The sequence below is a fragment of the Periplaneta americana genome, chromosome 13 (assembly GCF_040183065.1).
Source record: "Periplaneta americana isolate PAMFEO1 chromosome 13, P.americana_PAMFEO1_priV1, whole genome shotgun sequence".
In the NCBI taxonomy this organism is placed as follows: Eukaryota; Metazoa; Arthropoda; class Insecta; order Blattodea; family Blattidae; genus Periplaneta; species Periplaneta americana.
Window position 1 is genome coordinate 84,650,267 of NC_091129.1, and position 25,734 is coordinate 84,676,000.

A 25,734-nucleotide genomic window follows, 5' to 3' on the forward strand; every position below is an offset into this window, starting at 1 on the left:
ACGTACAAATCACTTGCATGCATTTACATTGCCGAAAAAAAAAAATTGGAGTCATTTATGGGCCCGTTCTCATTTGAGGACAGTGGGTTCTAGGGATACTTTTATGACATATACTATCATAATTTGGTACAGACATTATTACATATAACTGATGAGCACGACTCTTACACAAGAACAATACTATGTTTATGTGCAATGTGGCGCTACTGACTTCATTTTACTTATTTCGCTGAAATACAAGAGAACATTGATCGCACGATGCAGTGTTTGATTTCACACGAGGAGCTTCGATTTACAGTCTTTCCACTGACATCATCTCTGTAGATCTCTCTTGCTAAGGAAGTGATGGTTTGCATCGTATCTCACATCTTTGATCGCAGCTCCACCTGAAATGTTCGAATTATTGTACATGATGAGATAGATAGTTGTTTCGAATTGATGAAAGAAACTGCAATGTCTCTTCGGAAAGTCAACAAGGAGAGTGGATCATTAGGAAGAACTCTCTTACAGAGACCCAGTCGTTCACAACAGTAATATCAAGGATTCTCTTGAGGACCGGCAAGTAACACTTTCTATCTCGAATGTAGTCATTCCATTTCGAATCTAAAAGTTCATTGGTAGTCAAATCTGAAATCACAAGTACCCCTTCTTTTCTTCTGAAGCTCTTTATTGCTCTCTACAGAGATTTCTGCATTCTGTTTTCACTAACCATTCCTCTGACCTTGAAACCTATTGAGCGAAACTTACACATGAGTTCGAAAATTTTGAAAAGTACTTCAGGACTATCCGATTCACTCACAAATGCGCATCAAAAGTCTCAAACACTTGGAAAGAAGAATTTACTATTTCCATCAATGCACGGTTTTTGAAATCGTTGTAAGAATGATGAATCTATGTCACCAATTGTCATCAAACACCATCTCTCTGTCACCACTTCCATCGATGCCACATAATCCCGTTGTTGAAACAGCGTTGTTAATAACCAAATAAAAAATTATAAATGTAGAAGTCATAAATATAATTATTAAAATGACTCCTTGGTAAGAACAAAATGAAAAGGATAGTGTCAAAAGTAGGATAAAAAGAAAAATGCCTGTTTAAATTAGGCTTATATATTCCAAAATTCCATTATCAATGCATCCAGAAATGAATCCTTTCAGATGGAATATTAAAAGAAACCGAAACTTTGTACAAACAACTACAAGAAGCAATGAGCAAAACTTGGAAAAATGACTATGTAATAAATTCTGGTAGATTTGAATGCCAGAATTAGCAATTCATAAATAAAAAGTATTATCGGTTCACAAGGAAAAAGTACAATAAACGCAAATTGACGATTTTTAAGAGAACTTTGAGTATATAACAGCCTAAGAATAACTAATTCGTTTCACCTACATAATAATATTCATAAATATAGTTGAACAGAAAGAAGAAGTCAATCAATCATTAACTATATTATTGCTAATGAGAAAATATGGCTTAATTTTCAGGAACTTTGTGTACTCCAAGATTATGACGCACTTACATCATTGCAAAACTTAGAGATAAAACCAACTTATAAGATAAATATTAATAAGGTAAGAAGAATGTATTACTCAACTCAGTTGGTAATTAGAGTGATTTATGGTCATGAATGTTTTTTAACGATTTAGTTTAATCTACACTTACAAAATTCTGGACTTAACAAATAGTGTATCAACACCATTGTCATTTTTCCTTAGTGCAGTATATAAAGACATTGAGGAACTGACTAGTCATGAACGCGACAATATTCTTCGAATAATTCAGTTCTAAGGTATGAAGTAGGTTTATGTTTCATAGCTTCATTTAGTCTTATTTATTATTAACATTATTATTATTATTATTATTATTATTACTATTACTATTATCACCCTGTTTTTATATGAAAATAACACAATTCTTTGTTGGTATTTAGAGGAACTGGAATATTAAACCAATTTATCTAGTAACTGAACGAGTTATAAATATTGAAATTTTATAGAGTAATGCGGTAAATCCTTTGCCACAAAAATTAATTTGAAACAAAGGTGCTAACAGGCTCTGTATTTGCAGCTGTGAAGAATGCAAGGGTTATAAATGTGCTGATTGAAGGGGACTATAGAATACACTAAAATTAATCAAATATATTTAATGGCGTTTTGTAAATAAGTGCATAGTTAATTACAAAATTAGAAAGAAAATATATGTAATTTGGCAGCAGGCTTTCAGGCTTACTTAAGAAAACACACACACGCACTCGGTCTGAATAGCTGCATTCCGTCCTTTATTAGAGTCGACAGACTTCCTAATAGCAGGAAATGACGATAGTTCTACGTGTAAATTTTTGTTTTGAATTTATTTAAAAACTGCAAAGGGATCCTAATCATTTTCTCTAATGTTCAGAGTAAAAATCAGGATTTTACGGATAGTACTTATCGAGTCAAACAGCGTTAATGTTAAGGTGAAAATATTTATTTTCATGATAGAAGTATTCATTGGAACTAGTAAAGTATTAGAATGTTTTCTTGTACTCTAGCCAAGGAATAAACTGCTAAAATCTGCACTGGTACATAATATTACTTCCACTCTGTACAGTATAGCTGACAAATTAATCTATATGTTTTTGGTCCTAGGATTTGGGTATTCAATTAACAATGTTTAATGAGGATTTTTACCATATTTCCATAAGTACACTATTTGTTTCTTATATTGACTGATTTTGTAGATCAAAGTTTGATCCAAATTTTTCGTGGTCACACTCAGCTTATGTCATTGCAAGTTCTGGAGTATAAAATTTCTCACTGGCTCTTTAAAATTGTTTCGGAAAACATAGTTATCAGGTAACAGACGAATGAAGAGTTTGCGTTCTTTCTTCTTCTTCTTCTTCTTCTTCTTCTTCTACTTCATCTTCTTCTTCTTCTTTTCCTTCTTCTCCTTCTTCTTCTTCATCACTGTCCACACTTGTGGAGTAACGGTCAGCGCGTCTGGCCGCGAAACAGGGTGGCCCGGGTTCGAATCCTGGTCGGGGCAAGTTATCTGGTTGAGGTTTTTTCCGGGGTTTTCCCTCAACCCAATATGAGCAAATGCTGGGTAATTTTCGGCGTTGGACCGCGGACTCATTTCACCGGCATTATCACCTTAATTTCATTCAGACGCTAAATAACCTAGATGTTGATACAGCATCGTAAAATAACCCAATAAAAATTCTTCATCACTAATATTACAATCCACATCTTCTTCATCATCATCAACAACAGCCCTTCAAGTACATAAACTATTGTCGACCTTTCCCGAATTCTTCCGTCGATTTCTTAATTGGTTGTCATTATTCTTTTTAAAATTATTGAGTATATTCCATCACATGTTTATTTTACTTCAGAGGTACATTCAGTTTAAATGTTTAATTTAATTCGTTTTCACGTTACTATATTTTCCTAATTTAATTTATTTAATGTATTTAATTAATTTATTTAAATTCAAATATACAGAATAAAGAAATATAATTACAAAATATACAGAATAAATAAATATAATTACAAAACAAAACAATGAGAAATACAACTAAGATAATACAAGAAATATAGAAAGAAGATACAGTAGTATTAACAAAATTTGAGACCGAATGAGCAGCGCTCGTGCTCGGTCGCAGTTCAGATATAATATTAAAATAAAAAAAAATAATAATATAAATAAATAAGTAAAATAAAATAGGAACTAAAGTATAATTACAGCGGCAATGGAATTATATAATATAATATTAACATTAGAGAAGAATAATATCGCAAGTGAAAAGTAGGACTAATATATATTTCATAATTATAGAATACAAATATAATATAGGTTGATTAATTCATACACATAGGCTATAAATTTATTTAATCAAATTGAAGATATTAACACGTTTCTAATTTTCTTGTTATATGTTAGTGGGTTACATGTTAGAAGTTCTGGGTGTAATTTAGTTAAAGCATTGTACAACCGAGGGCCAAAATTTATGCTATGCTTTAGACCAGCAGATGTGAGACATTTAGGTTCTACTAATGTTGAATTAATATTTCGTCTTGTGTCATAATTGTGTGTCTGTAATACAAACTTATTACGATTTTTATGATAAAATTTTAACAGCGTATACTTATAAATTTGTTCAATATTAAATACATTAAATTCAGAATAAATTAATTTAGTTGGATAATCGAAACGTTTCTTCAAACAAATTTTAATTATTCGTTTTTGTAGTAAATTTAACGGACTAAGATTAATTTTTGTACTTCCACCCCAAACAATTATACCATATTGAATGATAGACTGAATAATGACCAAATAAACATTTCGTAGAACTCTAATAGGTAAGTAGCATCGAAGATTAACGAATTTATAAATTGTTTTACGAAGCCTCTTACAAAGATAAGTAATGTGATGAGGCCATTTTAAGTTCTGATCAATAATGATACCCAGATATTTGACATACGTGGCTTCTTTCAAAAGTGGACATTTACAACTTTTGGGATCTAAACAATTTTCACTGTGTATTATTAGTCTATATTTATCGCTAAATTTTAAATTTTGAACACTGGCAGGTGTTAACGAAAAAAGAACTAAAGTTGATTTAGATATATTTAAAGAAAGGAAGTTGGAATTAAGCCATTTTTTTAACAATGTTAGCACCTATATTAGCATTTCTATATACTTCCTGCCAAGAAAAACCACTGAAAATAACTACTGTATCATCCGCATATGAATATATAGATCCATTAATTTTTTCTAAATTTATATTTAGCAAATCATTAACATATATTAGAAATAAAATAGGTCCCAAAATTTTTCCTTGCGGTACACCTATATCAATATATTTTTATTCACTAAATTGATCTTCAATTTTCTTCATTTGCCTTCTGTTACTAAAATATGATTGGAATAATTTTAAAACTATACCTCTAACTCCAATAGTATGTAGTTTGTCCAAAAGTAAATTATGATTGATAGTGTCAAAAGTTTTCCGTAGATCCAAGAAAATACCCAAACATTTGTTTCCGATATCTAGTTCATTGATAATTTTTCCAGTAACATTAATAAGAGCATCATCAGTAGAAATATTATTGCGGAAACCAAACTGATTTTTAGGGAGGATTTTATGTTTTTCTAAATAATTTATTAATCTATTCTTTAAACATTTTTCAAGCAATTTGGAAAATGTTGGAAGTAAAGATATAGGTCTATAGTTATTTAAATTATTTTTATCTCCAGATTTGTATATTAGAATTACTATGGCACATTTCAAAACATCTGGGAATATACCTTGCACAAAACATAAGTTAAAAATATGAACCATGGGTTTTAATATATATTTGATAATAATTTTGAAAGTATTATTCTTAATTCCATCTATACCAGGAGCAACATTATTTTTTAACTTCTTAACCAAAATAATAATTTCATCTTCAGTTACAGGGAAAAGAAACATGGAGGAAGCTAAATGTTCATCTTGTGTCTCATTTTGTAGAGAAGAGTTAAAATTTGACTTATTAATGTTAGAAGTAATTTTGTGTCCTATCTCTGAAAAATAATTATTAAATTCGTTTGCAATCTCTTTTCTGCAATTTAATATTTCACCCTTATCGTTTTTTAACTCCTTGATTGGCTGTTTATTTTGTACATTTACATCTGTAGCTTCATTTATAACTTGCCAGAATTTTTTAGGTTCATTTTTGTATCTATCAAATTTGGATTCATAATATTTAATTTTCGTTTTTCGAATGATAAGAGTTAACATATTTCTATATGCTATGTAGTAATTTTTTAGTTGTACGTTACTTGGATTCTTTTTAACTTTTAAAGCAAGTTTGTCTCTTGTACGAATAGAATTAATAATGCCGGCCGTGATCCAGGGTTTTATTTTCTTGGATTTATTAGAAATTTTCTGATTACTGTTTATAATAGTATGTTTATCTATATACTTTATGATTAAATTGTAGAAAATTTGAAAACAGGCATTGGCATCATTACAATTATATACCGATTCCCAGGTTACTTTTAGAAAATCTGTAATCAAATCAGGATAATTAATTTGTTGCATATTTCGTGATGAGAGACTAACAGACGGCCTGGAATTGTATTCATTGTTAGACATTTTTAATAAACTAAAAACAATATAATGATCGGTAATAGCACTAGATAGAACGCCAGGTATGAAGCTATAATTATTTTGAGTTTTTAGAAATATATGGTCGATGCATGTGCCATAAATTATTGAAGGCCTAGTGATGGCATTTAAATAATTTACAAAACCATATTCGTGGAGAACATTCATATATTTACTGCCAATTAATTCTATACTATTTTCTAATATGTCTATGTTTATGTCTCCAACAATAATATGGTTGCGACAACCTTCTAAATTGGATAAATACTGCTTTAAATTGTCTATGAAATCATTTTTATTGTTTTTAGGGGATCTATAAATGGCGGTGAAAAAAATTTCACTCTTTTCAAGCTTAATCTTAAAATGAAGTGAATTAGAGTGCTCAATTTCAGCTTCTATTACACTAATATCAATGCTATTTTTAAAGTATATTACTATTCCATCGCATTTATTGTATTTATTAACTTTTACCAATTTATTGTATCCATTAATATCAGAGCCAAAATCGTGACATAACCAAGTTTCCATTAAAATGATAATGTCAAAATCATGAGTGAAGTTTTGTAATAATGCACATAATTCCAGGAAATTTCTGTTTATGCTACGTATGTTTAAATGAATAAATTTGAAATCATGCAACAAGTTACAAATGTAATTGTTGCAAGAGGTGATATCGTTAAAGACAGCTGTTTTTAAATCATTATTGTCACAGTATAAATTAAGTTGTTCTAAATGACCGTTTACTTCCATTATTGCAAGTAATATTACAAAGAATTGCTACAATTAGCATGACAGTTTTTTTTTTTTATTATTTGTGAATTGTAATTATTATAATTGGGATCTGATATCAGTTGTTGCAAAATGCCGTCGTTTATTTTGAAATATGGCCAACTGTAACATGATTTTCTTCGCATAAATTTCATCTCGGCGGATATCATTTTCGGGTCTAATAGTCCAACTTTCAGGAAAATAGTAGTACAGGCAGTATTGAAGTGTTGTATAATTTCCTTATTTTACTACTTCGTAAGTTGCTGAGTTTGAAAACATTGTTAATAATATTTTAAATATGTTAAAATATATGGAATTTGAGTGTGAATCAGTTTTCATTTCCGTATGAAAATTACTTACACACTTATAGCTTTTTAGGAACCCGATGGTTCATTGCCGCTCTCAAATAAGCCCGCCGTCCGTCCCTATCCTAAGCAAGATTAATCGAGTCTCCATCATCATATTTCACCTCCTTCAAATCTATTTTAATATTATCCTCTCCTCTAAGTCTCGGCATTTTCTGTGATCGTAACAGAGAAACAGTCGCATTCCGAGCTTTATTGTGAGGTTTCGTAACAAGCTGTTTTTCTTACGGTGATAAGTTATTAGCCTTTCGTTCAACACCCAAGCTGGAGCACCACGCTTTATCGTCTCTCTACGACTGCTTATTCAATATATTCACAGCTATCCTCCAAATCTGTAGGCCGTCTCCTCTATCCGCTAAGTGACAGGGATTAACAACACAGTTTCCGTATAAAACCATATTTCATAAATGGTTAAGAAATATTTAGCTTCTCTTTATTTTTTCTCAACACCCCGTTACTTTAAATTATATAATAAAATTATTAAACAATATTGTTCCATAATTTCGTTCAATTTCAGATTCTCAATCTCAATTATCTAATACCTGTTAGTGTGTGAGTACGTAAAATCCTCAAACGATTAGGGAAAACACGGCAATTTTACTGGAAGCAAGTAAAGAGATAGGTTTGGAAGTAAATCCCGAAAAGACAAAGTATATGATTATGTCTCGTGACGAGACTATTGTACGAAATGGAAATATAAAAATTGGAAATTTATCTTTTGAAGAGGTGGAGAAGTTCAAATATCTTGGAGCAACAGTAACAAATATAGATGATACTCGAGAGGAAACTAACACAGAATAAATATGGGAAATGCCTGTTATTGTTCGGTTCAGAACCTTTTATCATCTAGTCTGCTGTCAAAAAGTCTGAAAGTTAGAATTTATAAAACAGTTATATTACCGGTTGTTCTTTATGGTTGTGAAACTTGGACTCTCATTTTCAGAGAGGAACATAGGTTAAGGGTGTTTGAGAATAAGGTGCTTAGGAAAATATTTGGGGCTAAGAGGGATGAAATTACCAGGAGAATGGAGAAAGTTACACAACACAGTACTGAACGCATTGTATTCTTCACTTGACATAATTAGGAACATTAAATCCAGACGTTTGAGATGGTCAGGGCATGTAGCACATATGGGCGAATCCAGAAATGCAAATAGAGTGTTAGTTGTGAGGCTGGAGGGAAAAAGACCTTTAGGGCGGCCGAGACGTAGATGGGAAGTTAATGTTAAAATGGATTTGAAGGAGGTGGGATATGATGATAGAGAATAGATTAATCTTGCTCAGGATAGGGACCAATGACGGGCTTATTTGAGGGCGGTAATGAACCTGCGGGTTCCTTAAAAGTAAGTAAGTAAGTAAGTAAGTAAGTAAGTAAGTAAGTAAGTAAGTAAGTAAGTATGTTAGTAAGTAAGTGTGTGTGTGCGTGCGTTTGTGTATATATGTATTTACACCGCAAATGGGTAAATATCAGGTGGCAGTGGTAAATAGTTACACCCAAATAATGGCAATTAATAATAAATTACATTTAATAATAAATTACATTTAATAATAATACTAATAATAACCGTTAATAGCAATAATAATAATACTAGTAATATAATAATAATAATAATAATAATAATAATAATTATAATAATAATAATAGTAATACTAATAATAAAAACAATAGAAATAAATCTAATTTGTATCTTAACCCTAATTTCGAACTAAAACCCACGACCATGATATCTTCATACATGCACAAATACCTTTCATCACTACACTCATTTCGCTGTCAACTTATTGCACTGGAACTACAACATATTTCACTAGCACTAGCCTGATTACACTAACACTTCAAAAATATTTCACTGTTGAAATACTTTGCACTACCACTATAAACTACAAAACTTCACTCACACAAACACACTTCATACTTCACTTACACTACACACTTCTTCACAGATGCAACACTTCAGATATCATAACATCAATTAGGCCTACAGCCTTTAAATAGTGTGCATAATATACTACCGTCTACTAGGAAAGTCCTTAAGCTTATTTTTAAATACATTTTTGGTTATTGGTAAAGCCTTTCGTAAGTCTGCGGTTAAGCATTCCAGTCCCTACTAGTGCTGTACGCTTGAGAAAAGAAAACTTTCCAGTGTCCGTCCTCTGTGTTCTTTCCCTCAATTTATGTGAGCGGTTGTTCGTTGAAGAGTAATTTGGTGGCTGTGAACTATTTTTAATTTCTCTCCAGGCAGGCTCACCTCTGTATGTTTTGAACATTGCGCATAATCGAATACATGTTTTTCTGTGCGTGTGTCTCATTTCAATATTGAGTTATTATGTCAACGTTTGAGAGCCCGTTTTCTTAATTATTTCCAATGTCTTAATATGTCCAAATCAGTAAGGATCCCAACATGCATCACTATATTCCATTACTTGACGAAATTGTGCCTTATATGCAATTTCTTTGGATTTATCAGAGCCTTTTCTTAGCACCCTCATCACAAAGTGTAACGCGCTCCATGGTTTCTCCGCTCTATCAGTAACGTGTTCCCCCTAGCCGAGATCGCTGCTAAAAATTATTTGTAGATATTTACATTTGTTAACATCCGAAATTGTTTCACCTTCTAACGTATACGATGCGACTATTTTATTTCTTTGCCTTATAAAACTGACGGCTTTGCTCTTTATAGAAAGTATTTTCATTTTGTTGGCCATTGTCTAATCATTTATTCTGTTGAGGTCATTCTGAAGAAGAGTAGTATTTTCATGATCTTTTATTTCCCTGTGTACGATACAATATATCCGCGAATGAACGAACCCTGGACAAGATGTTAATTGGCAGATAATTTTTAATAGAAGGAACCCCGAGTCAATCCCCTGGGACTACGGAAGTAAATGTATGTTGGGGTCGATAATTCCTCCCCCACCCGTATTCTCTGAGTGCTTTAAGTTAAAAATTCCTTGATCCATTGCACTACTCTGAAGTAAACCCCCGTTGATTGTAGTTTAACCAACAATAGGGGAATTCGGGGGAATATGGGCACGTGGGGAATATGGGCAATATTAAGTTTTCATGCCGAAACTCTTGCAACGAATTATGTTTCTTCGCTAATAACGGTTAGTATAAAGTGAGAATATCGTAATGGTTGCTGTGGGAAGCGCACTGTGTAGTATTGTCTCGTATTGTTGTTAAAACAGCCATCTAAACATGAGTATTGACTTCAAAGTATACTAAAATTTCACAATACTTATTTTAGATATGTTATATGCAAGAGATTGCACATGAACTTTAGAAAATGGTTAAAATCTAATAGTATACATACAGAATAAACATCTTGAACTGCCGTTCTTTGCTTCAGACGTTGTTTTGTGAATAGTTTACGGTAGAGCCAACTGTTGAAAGTAAACTCTACATGTGGGGGTAATATGGGCGCTAATGTTCGGGAGAATATGGGCAAGCATAACACTTCATAAAAATGACTCTTCAATCTTCATGAAAAAGGCCTACAAATGAGCGAAAGATGTTATTGCACCCAAAGAACACAAATTCGTGCATTGCATTTACCCTAAACAAAAGGGAGAAACCATTACTCTTGTGGCCGGCTTCAATGCAGCAGGGTACTACTTTCCTCCAAGTATCATTATAAAAGAAATGAGGACAATAGTGACTGAAAGAACAGCTGCCTGTTGTGAGTAAAGTGTACTTCAACAAGCAGTCTGCCTACATTAACGAAGATACAAGGTGTGATTATTAAATTCCGAGTCCTGTCCCATAAGTGGAAATAAAATTATCTCATTTAAATTTTGCTGCCATCCTCTTCAAGGTAGTCCATTTGGGCAGTTATACACCGATCCCAAAGTGTCTGCCATTTTTTAATGCCTTGAAGCCTGTCAAGCACCTTCTGCGATTCGCGTTGGATCTCCTTCACAATGCCAAAACGGTGACCCTTTAGCTTGAATTTCATCGTCGGAAACAAGAAGTCGCAGGTGGCCAAAGCTGGTGAATAAGGGGCGAGGAACGACGACTGCCTTGTTACGGGTGCAAAACTGGAGTGTTGCGAGAGATCTGTGAGCTCTGTGAACTGGCGCAGTGTCGTCGTTGCTTTTTGTCCAGAGTTGTGGTCGTTCATATTCAATATGGACGTGAGGATCATTATGCGCAATTTGTCAAAATTTTTAGACATTACCGGCAGTGTTGCACGTGTGTGGTCGACCTGGCCTCTCGTTGTCCTTCAGAGATGTTCTGCCATTTCTGAAACGCGAATGTCATTCAAAACACCTGGCTTGACTCACTCCTTCGTTCCCGTAGGCTTGCTTCAACATTCCATGGGTTACGGTTGCTGATTTCCAAAAGAATTTGACGTTAGCTCTCTGCTCCAGTTTCGAGTCCATCGTGATTTCGCAAATGCGCGGATGCACGTGCCAACAAATCTTTGTGTAACACAGGCCTCAATGAAGATAGCGCTTCGAAACTTTGTGTCATGTCTCTTCAAGGTCGTCTAGTGTCACTGCTGCGCACACGTGTCAATCGCGTGATCTCTTCGCCCGTAGCAGACACAATCTCAAATTTAATGATCACACCTCATATATTTTTCTTAATAATCAAGAACTTCGCTGTTTATTTCAACATCAGTGAGCATGCACCTGCAATTTTGATAGTAGATGGACGTGATTCACATAGTTGTAATCCTAACAGTCTTAACCTTGCAGCAGAAAACGGATTATGCATGTTTTTTTCTTCCTCCACACGCCACAGCCTGACTTCAATCAGCAGATAGGGGTCTGTTTGGTCCTCTGAAGAGAGCTTACAACAGTAGTGCTACAGTTTTCTTCAGGCAACATAGGAGACTTTTACGAAGGTCGAGTTTGCTTCCAGTGTCAAAGAAGCATGGATCCGATGTGTCAATGTATGTCTGGCTGTAAATGCCTTCCGAGCTTCAGGCCCTTTTCCACTGCATATGAGTGTCATTCCTGATTATGCTTACATTGGCACTGCAGCATCAGGTGACAAACCTACAATTCATACAATTCCTTCCACTGATTCAAATGTCTTAGAATCTCCAAACGTCATTCTTTGCCAAAGAGTCACATCATCTGCCAAAGGCCTTACGCACTAACCATCACAAATTGCATATACAATATATAATATAGATAATACAGTTATATTTTGAAGAATTTTAATGTTTTTTTACTTCTTTCAGTTGACTGTGATTCACATTCTTAATGCCCATTCTACCCCCACACTCGGGAAAATATGAGAAAAACACATTAACTTGCATTTTGCAGTTTTTCTTGCATACGTTTAGGAATAAGCAGTCAGGATTCTTATATAATACAGGGTGTTTCCAAAATACGGGGCATAATTTCAGGTATGTATTTCCCCCATGTAGACAATCAAAATAGTTCATTACAACATGTGTTCGGAAATGCTTCATTTCCGAGTTATGGCCTTCACAACATTGAAATTCACCGGAACGTTTTTCTTTCCGCAGGTCGTTCTCATTACTGAAGATGTTCAAAATGTCCACCTCCTGCTTGAATAAAGACCTCACATCGATGTCTCATTGACCTGCGAACACGATCCCAAACTCCAGGAGTATTGCGTATGTCCTCAGAATATGCCACAATTCGATTCCGAAGGGATTCCAAATCAGGCACCGGAGACGAATAAACCAATGATTTTAAATGGCCCCACAAGTATAAATCGAGACGATTCAGATCAGGTGAGCATGGAAGCCAAACAATTGGGCCACCTCTACCTATCCATCGATCAGGAAACCTTCGATCCAAGTACCGGCGAGACGTACGATTGAAGTGTGCAGAAGCGCCATCATGCAAGAAGTGAATGTGTTGACGATTGATCAGTGGAGTGTCTTCTAAAACACGAGGTATGGTGTTTTCCAGGAAGTTTGTGTACGTCTGCCCCGTAAGTCTGTTTACAAGTACATGGGGTCCAACTAATCGATCACCAATGATACCGGCCCACATGTTGAGGGAGAACCGCACCTGGTGATGAGATGGAACAGTTGCCCGTGGGTTTTCATACGCCCATACATGCTGATTGTGGAAATTTGTTATGCCATCTCGTGTGAACTGTGCTTCATCTGTAAATAATACTAAGGCAGGAAAGTTCGGATTTACACCACACTGCTGCAAGAACCACTGACAGAACCTAAGTCGTGCAGGGTAATCTGCTGGTGACAGGGCCTGTACACGTTGCAAATGATAAGGATACAATTGATACGTGCTCTTTCAACAGTCTCCAGACAGTCGTACGAGGAACATTGATTTGCAACGCTACCCTCCGTGTGCTGATAGAAAGAGTCATGTTCACAGCCTCCAGAATCTCCTCCTGTACTCCTGGAGTTGTAGACCTTGGTCGTCCCCTTCCCAAACCAGGAGAGTTAAATTTTCCATACTCGCACAGACGGTAATGGAGAGGTACAATTGTCTTCCGATCTGGACATTGTCGCTTTGGGTACCTCTCCTGGTACAAACGACGAGCCAGCGCAGCATTGCCGTACATGAAGTGTATCTCTGCCAGCTCTTGATTTGAATACATGTCGCAAAGTCTAACGCCTACACAACACTGAATGTAACCTTCGCCTCGGAATGAACTGTCAGAGTGCCCTCTTAATGTCTCCTTTGACGGCAACGACCTGCGGAAAGAAAAACATTCCGGTGAGTTTCAATGTTGTGAAGGCCATAACTCGGAAATAAAGCATTTCCGGACACATGTTGTAATGAACTATTTTGATTGTCTACATGTGGGAAATACATACCTGAAATTATGCCCCGTATTTTTTAAACACCCTGTATAGGTAAATTGTTAAGAAACATATCCCAGCTGTAAAATTAATTATTAGAAAAAACCGATAGATATTGCACCCGAAATAGTACTAAGGTGCCCATATTCCCGCGACTTCCCATATGGCGTATGGGACTACATCGAATATGCTTGAAAATATGATTTTATTATTTGCGAATTTATGTATTAAACTTTCATAGCTCCATAAACAAAGTTAGTGCCACCATTTTTCGTATCTACCACTATAGAAATACAATTTATTGACAATATCCACCATGTAGATATTACTTAATATTAGTGAAACCGAACAACCGTGCCGCACTTCCTTATGAACTTCTCCTTCTTGTAAAAGTTTTATGATGATTTTATTGCTATTTTGGTCTATGCCTATATCTACAATTGAACAGTGTGATTCCAAAACGTGTTATGCCCATTTTTACTAAAGGACTAGGCTGTTTTTTTTTTTTTTACATACAGGTCTAAGGACTGAGCGAGTTTTCAATTGACAATCAAAATAACACGAACTATTAGACGAAGATTGGTGTTATTTTGGATGAAAACACGCTTAAAATATATTGATAGTGGTCTCAAACATAACCATATACAAGATAAAAGTGAAATAGTCCTGTAGATTTTCAGAACTAATAGCTTTTGTTGCATGTTGTTTCCAAATGAGAAGACTTTAAAGAACACTAGCTGTCATTTCTAGAGAAAAATATGCGGTTCCGTGAAAAGATTAATTTTTCTGGAGACAAAGCAGTGCAATATCTTTCTGTGTTCTTACAAACGATTAAGCTTTCAATTGCATCATAAAACTCATTCCACAGTCCAAGAGGTTTCTAATGTTTTCTATACTATACTCCCAATAATTTCATTTTCAGGTACGTCTGAAAATATCTTAGACAACAATGGTCATGAACCGTTCCTTTGTCTTCATCTTTGCCATCTTCATTGTAATGGCGGTATGTATAAAACTATCGTCTATATATATGTACACTTGGTGAAGCGTAAGTGTTGTCATTAATTTCAAGGTGTTATCCTCGGAGATATTTTACACTACGGATGTAAAACTGTGCTACAACTCTGTTTTTGACAAAAACGTTTAAAACAATTTTACTTTTTTTGTTTTCTTGCTGAGAAAATTACTAGTTTATAAAATAAGAGAGTAAAATTAGATTCTATGCGCGACTAGAAAGTTTAGCGCCCGAGGCGAAGTCAATAGTAACAATTTCCACGACCGCATAAAATATCTTTACTCTCGTGTGTTAGATAATAATTTATCCATGACTAGAGTCTAAATTTAATTTTAAATTGTACGCCTTTTCTTTGTAATTTAGTGTTCGTGAAGAAATTCTAAGTAAATGAGTGTATGGATTCTATGTTTGCTAATGATTTGGTTGTCACGGAAAAGTTTTTAATTCACAACAGTGAAGTAAAAACTATTAACTCAGTACTGTAAAAATATATTGTATACTTTGTTAGGACTTTGAATTCAAGACCAGTTTAGACACCAGTCATGGATAAAATTATTTTATATGAACCATTTCATATCTTACTTTGGGAAAAATATTGAAATAATTCCCAATATTCTTAGTCAGTTTAAAAGATCAGGGTGTTATGATAATAAATGACTGAAATAATTTTAGTTTTGTCGTTTAAATATCCAGAAATTTGATCCGAACAAGTGTAAGTTTTTCATTCTGCAAAGGAATTTTAAAACATGATACTATATGACGACGTTGTAAATGTTATTGCTTGGAAAGATGCAGTTCGCGTATGCAAGAGACATCGAGAAATGTTAACGTAAGTCAATCCCTTTCAAAGATAACTCGAGAAATTTCATTTCTTGTACGTAAGTTTATCGGTTTATACTTTAAAACTCAAAGTAGAATGGAACTATTTACAATTAATTTAAGAAATTTCTCGTAGTACGACAAGTGGAGATTTTTCAATAATTAAATAGATTTCTTAATGTAAAATAAGTTTCTCTTATTGGCTGTGTTCACCGAATGTTCAGTTAAATTAAATCGAGAGTCTAAATATAATATTTCTAATTTTATTCGTTACTTTAACGTAAAATAAGCATATCGTATTTTCATTCCTTCATTTAGAGATTTAAAGTTTTTAAATTTTTTATAACTCGAAATAAACTTAGCTATTGTTTACGATGTCTAGAATATTCAATCAAAATGAGAGTGTACGAATATATTTTAATGTTTTTAATTTAGTTTCAAATAAGCATGTCTTATTGTCCGTGTTCTCCAATATTGAATTAATATTATGTTGTAGAGTTTATTATAATTTTTTCAAAATATTATTTAACGTGAAAAGAGCATTGTTCATTCTAACTTCTTTCACACAATTTGAAAACAAAAATTAAGCGGTATGTTATCTGTATTTTTGTAACGAATTTCAAAAAAATATACGTGGCAATGAACCTCAACATGACAGGTGAAAGGATTGTTCAGAGCAACACAACTTAATGTGTACTCCCGGTTGGTTGAAACGTTGCAGGATCTCATAACTCTTGTATTTTAAAATGCACGTTTTTCTGGAAAAGCATTCAAAACATAGCATAGTGGTATTTCACTGTTTGTTTTGCTCTGTAAAGGAGGAATCATTCACCAGAATTAATGACACAACTTGCGTTTCATCTTGCATATTGGTACATATACCGGTATTCGTATATTTATTTTCATATAAAGTATGTGCAATGTGTATATCATTCGTTAGTGGTGGTCCTGTTACATTCCACACCAGTATATATAGTCTTTTAAATATTAATATTTATGAGGTAACAAATGTTGAACCGCAACATAACTTGTTTTCTTTAAATGTTATGATTAAATTATTGTAATGTCTTCCTATTTCTATTTGTAATTTCAGATATTTGCCGCTGACCGCAGCCTTGTTGAAGGTGAGTCAAATACCAAATAAAGAATAAAATTGTTCTTATAATGACTTGTTATATTATCTCAAATCCACAGGTACATATTATCCGATTGTTTTAAATAATATACATCACTGCTTTCTCTCATACGTTAAGCTTGCGTAATAATATGTAAATCCACCGCTGTGTAGTAACGGTTAGTGTGCCAGATCGTGAAACGAACATGCCCGGATTTAAATCCTGATTGAGACAAGTTACCTGGTTGTGATTTATCCCTGGGTTGTTCCTCAACCCAATAAGAGTAAATGCGAGTAAATTTCGACGCTGGACACTGGACTCATTTCGCGGCATTGTAATCTTCTTCTCGCTCAGACGTTAGATAGCCTATCCATAGCAGTTAGAAAAGCGTAGTAAAATAACCAATTAAAAATAACATGTAGGCTAGGTTTGTTACGTAGCTATGTGACACTGTACATGTGTCTCTGACGTGAAATTACGTAGGTTGGCAAATCTGAATTTAGTAAAATCAAATTCCAATAGTGGCGGCCGTTTGGTGTAACAACGAAAAATCACGTACAGCTCAGTTTCTGTCAGACGCTTTTCCATTACACTGCGGCCTAAAGCAAGCAGATGCACTAACATCTTTAATTTTTAACTTTGCAGTAGAATATGCCTTCAGAAAATCCAGGATGACAGAGAGGGTTTGGAATTGAACTGGTTACATCAGCTCCTTGTTCATGGGGATGACGTAACTATGTTAGGAGAAAATCCATACACTATTAGGGATAACAAGGGAAATTTACTTGAAGGGAATAAAGAGATAGGTTTGGAAGTAAATCCCGAAAAGTCAAAGTTATGATTATATCTCGTAACCAGAATATTGTACGAAATGGAAATATAAAAATTGGATATTTATCCTTTGAATAGTTGGATAAATTCAAATACCTTGGTGCAATAGTAACACATATAAATGACACTCGATAGCAAATTAAACGCAGAATAAATATGGAAAATGCCTCTTACAATTCATTTGAGAAGCTTCTGTCATCAAGTCTACTCTCTAAAAATACCAAAGTTAGAAATTATAAAACATTTATATTATCGGCTGTTCTGTATGGTTGTGAAACTTGACTCTCATTTTGAGAGGACAGTCGAGGTTAAGAGTGTTTGAGAGAAAGGTGCTTAGGAGAATATCTGGGGTAAGAGAGATGAAGTTACATGAGAATGGAGAAAGTTACACAGTCGCTATCATCTTATCCCATATCCCTCAAATCCATTTTTATATTATACTTCCATCTATGTCTCGGCCTATTCAAAAGCCTTTTTCGCTCCGGTCTCCCAACTAACACTCTATATGCATTTCTGGATTCGTCCATACATTGAATTACTAGCAAATAATAGGAAAATCAATTACAAAATATAAATATAGAACCGAGAAATAAAAAATTCTCTTAAATACAAAAAAAAAAAAAAAAAAAAAAAAAATACATGTCCTACCCATCTCAAACTTCTGTATTTAATGTTCCTAATTATATCAGGTGAAGAAAACAATGCGTGTAGTTCTGCATTGTGTAACTTTCTCCATTCTCCTGTAACTTCATCTCTCTAATTTTTCCTAAGCATCTCATTCTCAAACACCCTTAACCTCTCTTCCTCTCTCGAAGTGAGAATCCAAGTTTCACAACCATATAGAACAATCGGTAATGTAACTCTTAATGACAGGCATTAACATATCGAATTCTCCGATTTATGTGCCCAAATACCAGCACGCTTGACATTTTTTACGCAGTTCTTATAGGCCTAGCATATTCGATTAAGAAATTATTTCTGTATATGTAGTCGGAGTATCACCGGATGACACTGGGTCCTATTCCTTAAAACGATTGTTTTTACTAATGAAAAGAATAAAAAAGCTCCAACTTTCCAATATCAGATGATCGCGTTTCCTAAACATACAGATAAGTAAACTGAGTTTTACTGGGACTAGTCTGAACACTTTAGATGATTTTGCCCAATCGAGACGTTTGGTCAAACTTTCAATCATCTTCTAAGTTACTTTTGAAGGAAAGAAGAGCAAAATATTGCGGTTAAATGTTTCAAATGAAAATTTTTAATATAGAGTCCTAAAAGAACTGCATATACATAGGTTTGTTTCTTCTAGTTTGAAGAAAAAATATTAATTTAATTTGTAATTCTTTTTAATTTCTGTAGAAATGGAACAGCATTTACCTATAATTGGAGGTGAATTTAAACGAAACACTGATCGAATTAATACTTCACCACAAAATAATTCAAAATCCCGCCTTCTTAGTTATTTCATATTTTCTCACTTCTGGTAAAAGTGCACCACAAATAACCTCCTTTCATCTATTTCGTGAAGAAACACATACTATGATACGCCATCTTAATTTGTAAACTTCTCAAAAATAGACATTTCACAAGCTTTAAACAAAAAATCTCTTCTACTTGTCATTTGCCTCGTATTTTCTTGTCATTTTGACACTAACCAAAGTAGTCAATTTACAAAGCAGAGCCCTAGCATAAAGGGGTGACATATACATAATACAGATAGAGAAGCACATTTTTTAATACACTTTCCTCAATAATATGGTAGAAAAATGTCTAAATAACTGCAATACTATCCGAGTTAAGACTTAAAACGTGAGACTGAGTCAACTGACTAGGCCGTTTTAAAACGGTAAGAGCTTCTAACCTTCGGTAGATTGTCTCTCATTTTCTGTAACATATATTTTCCAAATCCATTTTCCTCATAACTTATACAATTTTGGGATATAATCTTGAAATCTTGAATTCACGTTTATTTGATATTGAAGAAAAAACCTGCCATTAGCTCTGTTTTATCATTTGAAGTTGTTTTTATTAATAACTCTTTATGCAAAGATAATTATATTTTATGAATACAATTCATTGTAAAAAATAGCAAAAATATTTCTTAGTGATATATTCAACTCATAATCGAAGAATTTATTAATACACTCAATATTAATATAAAGAACAAAGCATTAAAATAATATTCAAAATCGTCTAATTTAGGATCTGGCTGATATGTATATCCACAGAGCGTCCAAAATTGAAGTATACATTCTTTGAAATAATATTTCACAGCAAGGAAATGATATAGAAATACGATTTTTGCGGTTTATAATTCATTAGGCAGTGGAAATATGTTTATTTGTTTATAAAAAAAAAACATGGCGGTGCAATTATCGTTCGATGAACGTAAGTGGATACTGAAATGTTATTGAAAATTGGAGAAAAGTAGAGGTTCAACGAAGTTGGAGTGTTGAATTTGAAGCACAACCATCAACAAGGTTACCTATCAACCGCGCTACTGAAATTGAAACATTTTTGCCAGCTCATCAATTATGTCCGTCACTTTAAATGGCAATGAGCATCCATTATCCTATTCAGAACAATTCCGTTGAAGGATGGTGACTGTTCAAAGGAGCAAGACGTGATGTGCACTCGCTACTGGTTAGAGCATTGCACCATTTCATAGTTTATTGGCCGGTTTGTCCAGGTATTGTTAGAACACTTAACGACTGTTAAAACTTCAACAGTTTCTTAAATACAGTTTTTTTCATTTGTTCAACATCAGTTTGGCATAACAGATTCTTAACCGTTTGTTAACTTTAAATTTAGGATTTCAGGCCGTTAACTCATTTAACAAACAGTTAAACATGGCGGATAACACCACAGCTGTTCAAACAAAAGTTGTGAAAATAATATGTTATGTTTCTCTTTGAGGAATGTTTAGAGTAAGGGCCGGTTTCACCAAGCTTCAGTAAATGAGTCCAAATGAAACATTAACTAGTAGTGAACGTTAAAATATTTACACGAGTACGTTTATATGTGTACTGTCTTCGTAGACTTCAAGCCGAGTAGCAGTATGTGCCTCGTCGCGCTGGTTATATAAGGGTGGGGTGGTCGTTATTGTGGCTCCACGTTGGGCGCCATTTGAGGGTGGGTGCGTCTCGGTGTTGCGTGAGATTCACTCAGGGTAGCCGAGGTACTGTTGTGGTATAGGATGATGTCGGGAATAATACCAAGCCGGCTACTTATATAAAAGGCAGTGTAAACTCCAAAACTATAAGTTTATTGTCGTATTCACTTGGTAAACCCTAGAGTATGTATTTCCGGCTGACTTATAATTCAATCGTTGGTCGCACTTCTGTATCGACTCTATGGCCACTCTGAATAAGACCTAACCGATACTATAAATTCAATACTCTGCCCAGTACACTATGATCGAAGCTCCTAAACGTTGACGAGTGGTCTCGCCGATGACAAAGTTCTATCTATCGAGTCTTCGCCGGAAGAAAGACTATTAAGTTGGGCCGCCGACACGGAAAAAAAGATGTCGCGCCGTCTACACGAAGAAAGTAGTTATCCTGTCGACACGAAACGAAGTAGTTATTCTGCCCTGTATGTAGGGCCGTCGACACGAAAAGGAGTAGTGATTGTGCCCTGTATGTAGGGCCGCCGACACGATGAGATGTTGTGCTCATCTCCGCTCCCCGTCACCCTTATTTATAAAAACCTATCCTACGCTAAAACTAACTATCCTATTGGCTAACAACTACGTCACTTAACCGGCCTAAAATCGATTCCCTATTGGTCCAAAGTGACCTCATAAGCTGGACCAAGATCTCTTCTCATTGGACGTGAAATACGTCATCTCTAAATTTAGACTTTGGATTTCCCATGACATCAAATTAGCTAGTAGATATTTCGAGAACCCCCGTTCTTTGGAAAACCCAAGCTTGCAATTACTTTCCCACGGGTCTAGTCCAACTTTGGCTTTTACGCTTCAGCGAGTCTCTATATACAATACCGCACAAGGTGGCTGTAAATCTGTCCGATGCTGACAAGTGACGAAACACCTGTGTGGGAAGCTAATTCTAACGAAGTCGCCAGAACATCCCCGCGAATACATGTAATAAAAATATGGAGATATCACTTCGCTAATAAATCGGTCTCTCCCTCTCCTAATTACTTCTTCATATATCATGGCTTTCCGATAGAGCAGTCAGCAGCGAGTTGGCTTGCCATTCCTGCGGCCCGTCTTCGATTCTCGGCGATAACTTTTTTTTATTAGCGTAACTAATTTTTATAAATGTTACATTTCTTTTTTTTTAATTTTGTGTAGTGGAACGAATTATTTCGCAACTCTAGCTCCACTAGAAGAATTTAAAAAACTCTTGGGAGATCAATTTTCTTCCCGAAATAAAAGAAAGATAAAGAAACAAATAAAAGAAAAATAAAAGAGATACACATGTGGATTAATACATTGTCCACATGTCACCGGCGTCTATCACTGCCTGGCATTTTCGGGGCATTGAGTCCACCAGATCGCGGAAATAGTTATGGTCCTTAGTGAAATCTTCTCAGGTAGCCAGAACTTGATTCCAGAACTGATCTGGATTTTGAGGTGGGATGTCTCGGTATTTTTTTCAATCCTCCTCTTTTTCATGCTTTTCCGTGAACCGTCTTTGAAAGTTTATGGCGGTGTGCGCGGGGTGATTATCCTGCTGGAAAATTAAATTTCCATCGGAAAGAAAACGATTATAAATTCCAAGAATCCAGCTCTTTCGCGTCTGTTTTAAAGCCAGTATAAACATATCTTATCGCTAGCTATATTATAATTCTAATAAATTAAACTTAATATTCCAATTAAGTTATGTTATGTTTGAATGCACATTATGTTAATTTACTAACATTTCTTAGGTACCGGTATGTAAGTATAATAATCACTTTCATGTCTTAAAATAAAACTCAGTTGTATGTTGCCTAGTTGACTAGTTTCAGCTTTGTCTCAGCCGTTTTTATGATATTCTAACCTATGATCAGTTTCTTCTAAAATTTTTAGTACCGGTACCACGATCTTCGTGACGTGGTATCTTTTGTGAATTTTTGTGTCATTCAAATTTTCAAAATGATCGGTTTTTAAATGGTTAACATTATCTCCATTTGACTCTTAATTTTCGAGCAGTTCCAGATATAACAATTCTGCGTCGAAACGTTCCGCCATTTTATAGGGTAAACTAGAGTCTGTTGGACAGTCGGGCATGTTGGACACTCCGTACTTTAACGTGTTACCACGCCACTTGTGGGCACCACATTCTGCTAGAAATCAATGACGGAAGTAGACCCACTCGTGGCTACTTCCGTCATTGACTTCTAGCTGAATGTGGTGCCCACAAGTGGCGTGGTAACACGTTAAAGTACGGAGTGTTCAACATGCCCGACTGTCCAACAGACTCTAGTTTACCCTATTGCAACTAAGGAATAATTAAAAATGAAAAGACAGACATTTCTATCACTAAATTTAATGATAGTTTTACTGGTTCGTTAGGCTAAAGATGCTTGGTGAGATATAAAAATGATTTAATGAACCAGTAAATAAATTAATGAACCATTAAAATTTTAAGGAAGCTTTGTGAAACCGGCCATAAGACTGGTAATATATAATTTAAAAGATATTTTGGAATATTAATATCGGGAAGATAATCTTTATAAGTCAACTGATTATCATAGTGACGCTTATTTCGATGCTGATATATTATCCATTTAAAATTGAGAAAATGTGCGATCTCAACGTGGCAAGAAATTCAAGTCAGATTTGAATATCCTACAAACAGAAATAGGCCACTTGTTCCAATTCACCAGCTACTATTAACTCTAGATTCTATGTTACTGGCTTTTCAACTATAGCCGATGTCAATAGTACTTCAAAAAACGCAGTGAGTAAATAATAAAATGTTTCAGCAGCAATTGCTTCATGAGGACGAAATTACATATTTAATTTATACATGGACGTGAATTAGAGAATTTTATATGATACGAAATTCTCCTCGGGGTTTTGTGTACAGTTGACTACACACACATTCGTGTAATTATTGTCACCTGGTGGTCATAATTCTGAGATTTTTCTAAACAGAAATTCATATTTAGCATTATAAAATATAACCATACTTATAATAATAATTATTATTATTCAACAGCAGTCAATGCAACTTTCAATTATCAACTCTCTGTACTGTATGAATCATGGCTACTGTAGCAGGTTATGATTTTACAAATGTTTCATGACTTACTCTGCAGTACAGAATTTAAATAATAATAATATCAACCAATAAGAAGTTGTCTTATATATGCAAAATCATTACCAACTCCTGTTGAGTAGTTAGAATAGTATTAACGACAGTTAAAGATAAGTGTTAGTTATTTTAAACAAAATTAAGTTGAAAAAATGGAAAACATCTTAACAAAACGTTAAAAATAAACCAGCTGTTAATTTAAAATTTGTTAAGCCAAATTAAATATTACTTGGAAAAACTGCTAATAATGTATTTCAAAATACGCTTTCTTCTGGAAAACTATTCAAAATATAGTAAGATGGTTTCCACTTTTTTATTGCTCTTTACTAAAAAAATCACCCAACAGGATTATTGACATCACTTACGGTTCATTCTGTATAATGTAATGTCCGTCCTACAGTTTACGTAAAATATATGTTCACAAATGAATAAAATGTCGACATACCAAGAATCACATTTTTACGTTACCAGAGACGTTCAAGGTTTGTATTGAGTTAGAAATATCGAAAAAATAATTCTAGCGACATAATATTTTTCTTTAAAATTCTTTAGCAAACACTTTTACAAAGGATTTCTTCAGATAGAACATCATATCAGCTTCCAGACACCGAGAGATAGATTTTAAAATAGCGACATGTCTGAAGTTAAAAACTAACTTTGAACGTAGTGGCTAAATCTGAAAGCTGATGAAACCAAGTGCTCTAATCTATATAGAATTATTTGATGATGATCTCTGTTACAGGTCAGTGCACTCAACCAGCGTGCAGGGATAAATGCAGGAGTAAATGGTATGAGAGTGGAATATGCTATGGTTATAGCTGCCAATGTACCGGCTAAGAGCAAACTAATGTCAAAGCTAAGAGCTCGTAATAAATAAATAATTATATACATTCATATGACATTCTTCTATCACCCTATACATCGCCTCTTCACAAATATGTCAGCTCACAAGAATTCAGGGACATGGAATATCATTCTGTTCTATTTTATTGAAAAGTATCGCACTATATTTTAATTTATTTCCTTCAGTACTACTATTTCATGCTCTTCTATTCGGCATTTAACGAATAGGTAGTTCTTTAATCAGTCACAGGTGGAGTATAGCTTGTACAGAACGGGATTCGTGTCCGGGAAACAATTATATTTGGGCTGATTACCTGGCTGGTTCTTACGTGAACTAAGTCTTACGTTTTTCTCCTAACTAGGTATGGAGAGTGACTTAGTAATTTGCCTCCACTTAAATATAACTCCCTCTCATGTTCTCCATTTTGTCTACTTGTTCTCCTCATAATAATATTATGCTCGTATTCACTTCTTTACTCAGTTTTCCCTTGTTCTTTTTCCATTCCTCTTGTAGTCGTTGTATTTCCCTCGGTCTCCTTGTCGGTATTCCAATATTTCTCCTTCAGTACCCATGATTTCCTCATATTCCCCCTTTTCTCCTTTTATTACCCCTTATTGCCTTGCATTCCCCTTGTTCTAGTACTTGGATCAGCTTCCATCTCCCTGCATTCTCTTCTTCGCCTTGTCTCCCCCTTTTCCTTTTCTCCTCTTGGTCCTTATATTTCCCTTTTTGTCGTTCTCTATTCCGTTGTTCTCATTTTATTCCCATTGTTTTCTTTCCCTTCGCCCTCTTCTTGTATTCTCTTTCT

At 34.4% G+C, this 25,734-nt stretch overlaps 1 long non-coding RNA gene across 1 annotated transcript; it reads left to right on the forward strand.

Annotated features, from left to right (window-relative positions):
* The first annotated feature begins 1,715 nt into the window (after nucleotides 1-1,715).
* LOC138712059 (uncharacterized) lies at nucleotides 1,716-24,976 on the forward strand. The gene is made up of 4 exons (XR_011335615.1): nucleotides 1,716-1,795; nucleotides 14,953-15,033; nucleotides 16,958-16,988; nucleotides 24,825-24,976. It is a non-coding gene; the product is annotated as an uncharacterized lncRNA (long non-coding RNA).
* The last annotated feature ends 758 nt before the right edge of the window (nucleotides 24,977-25,734 follow it).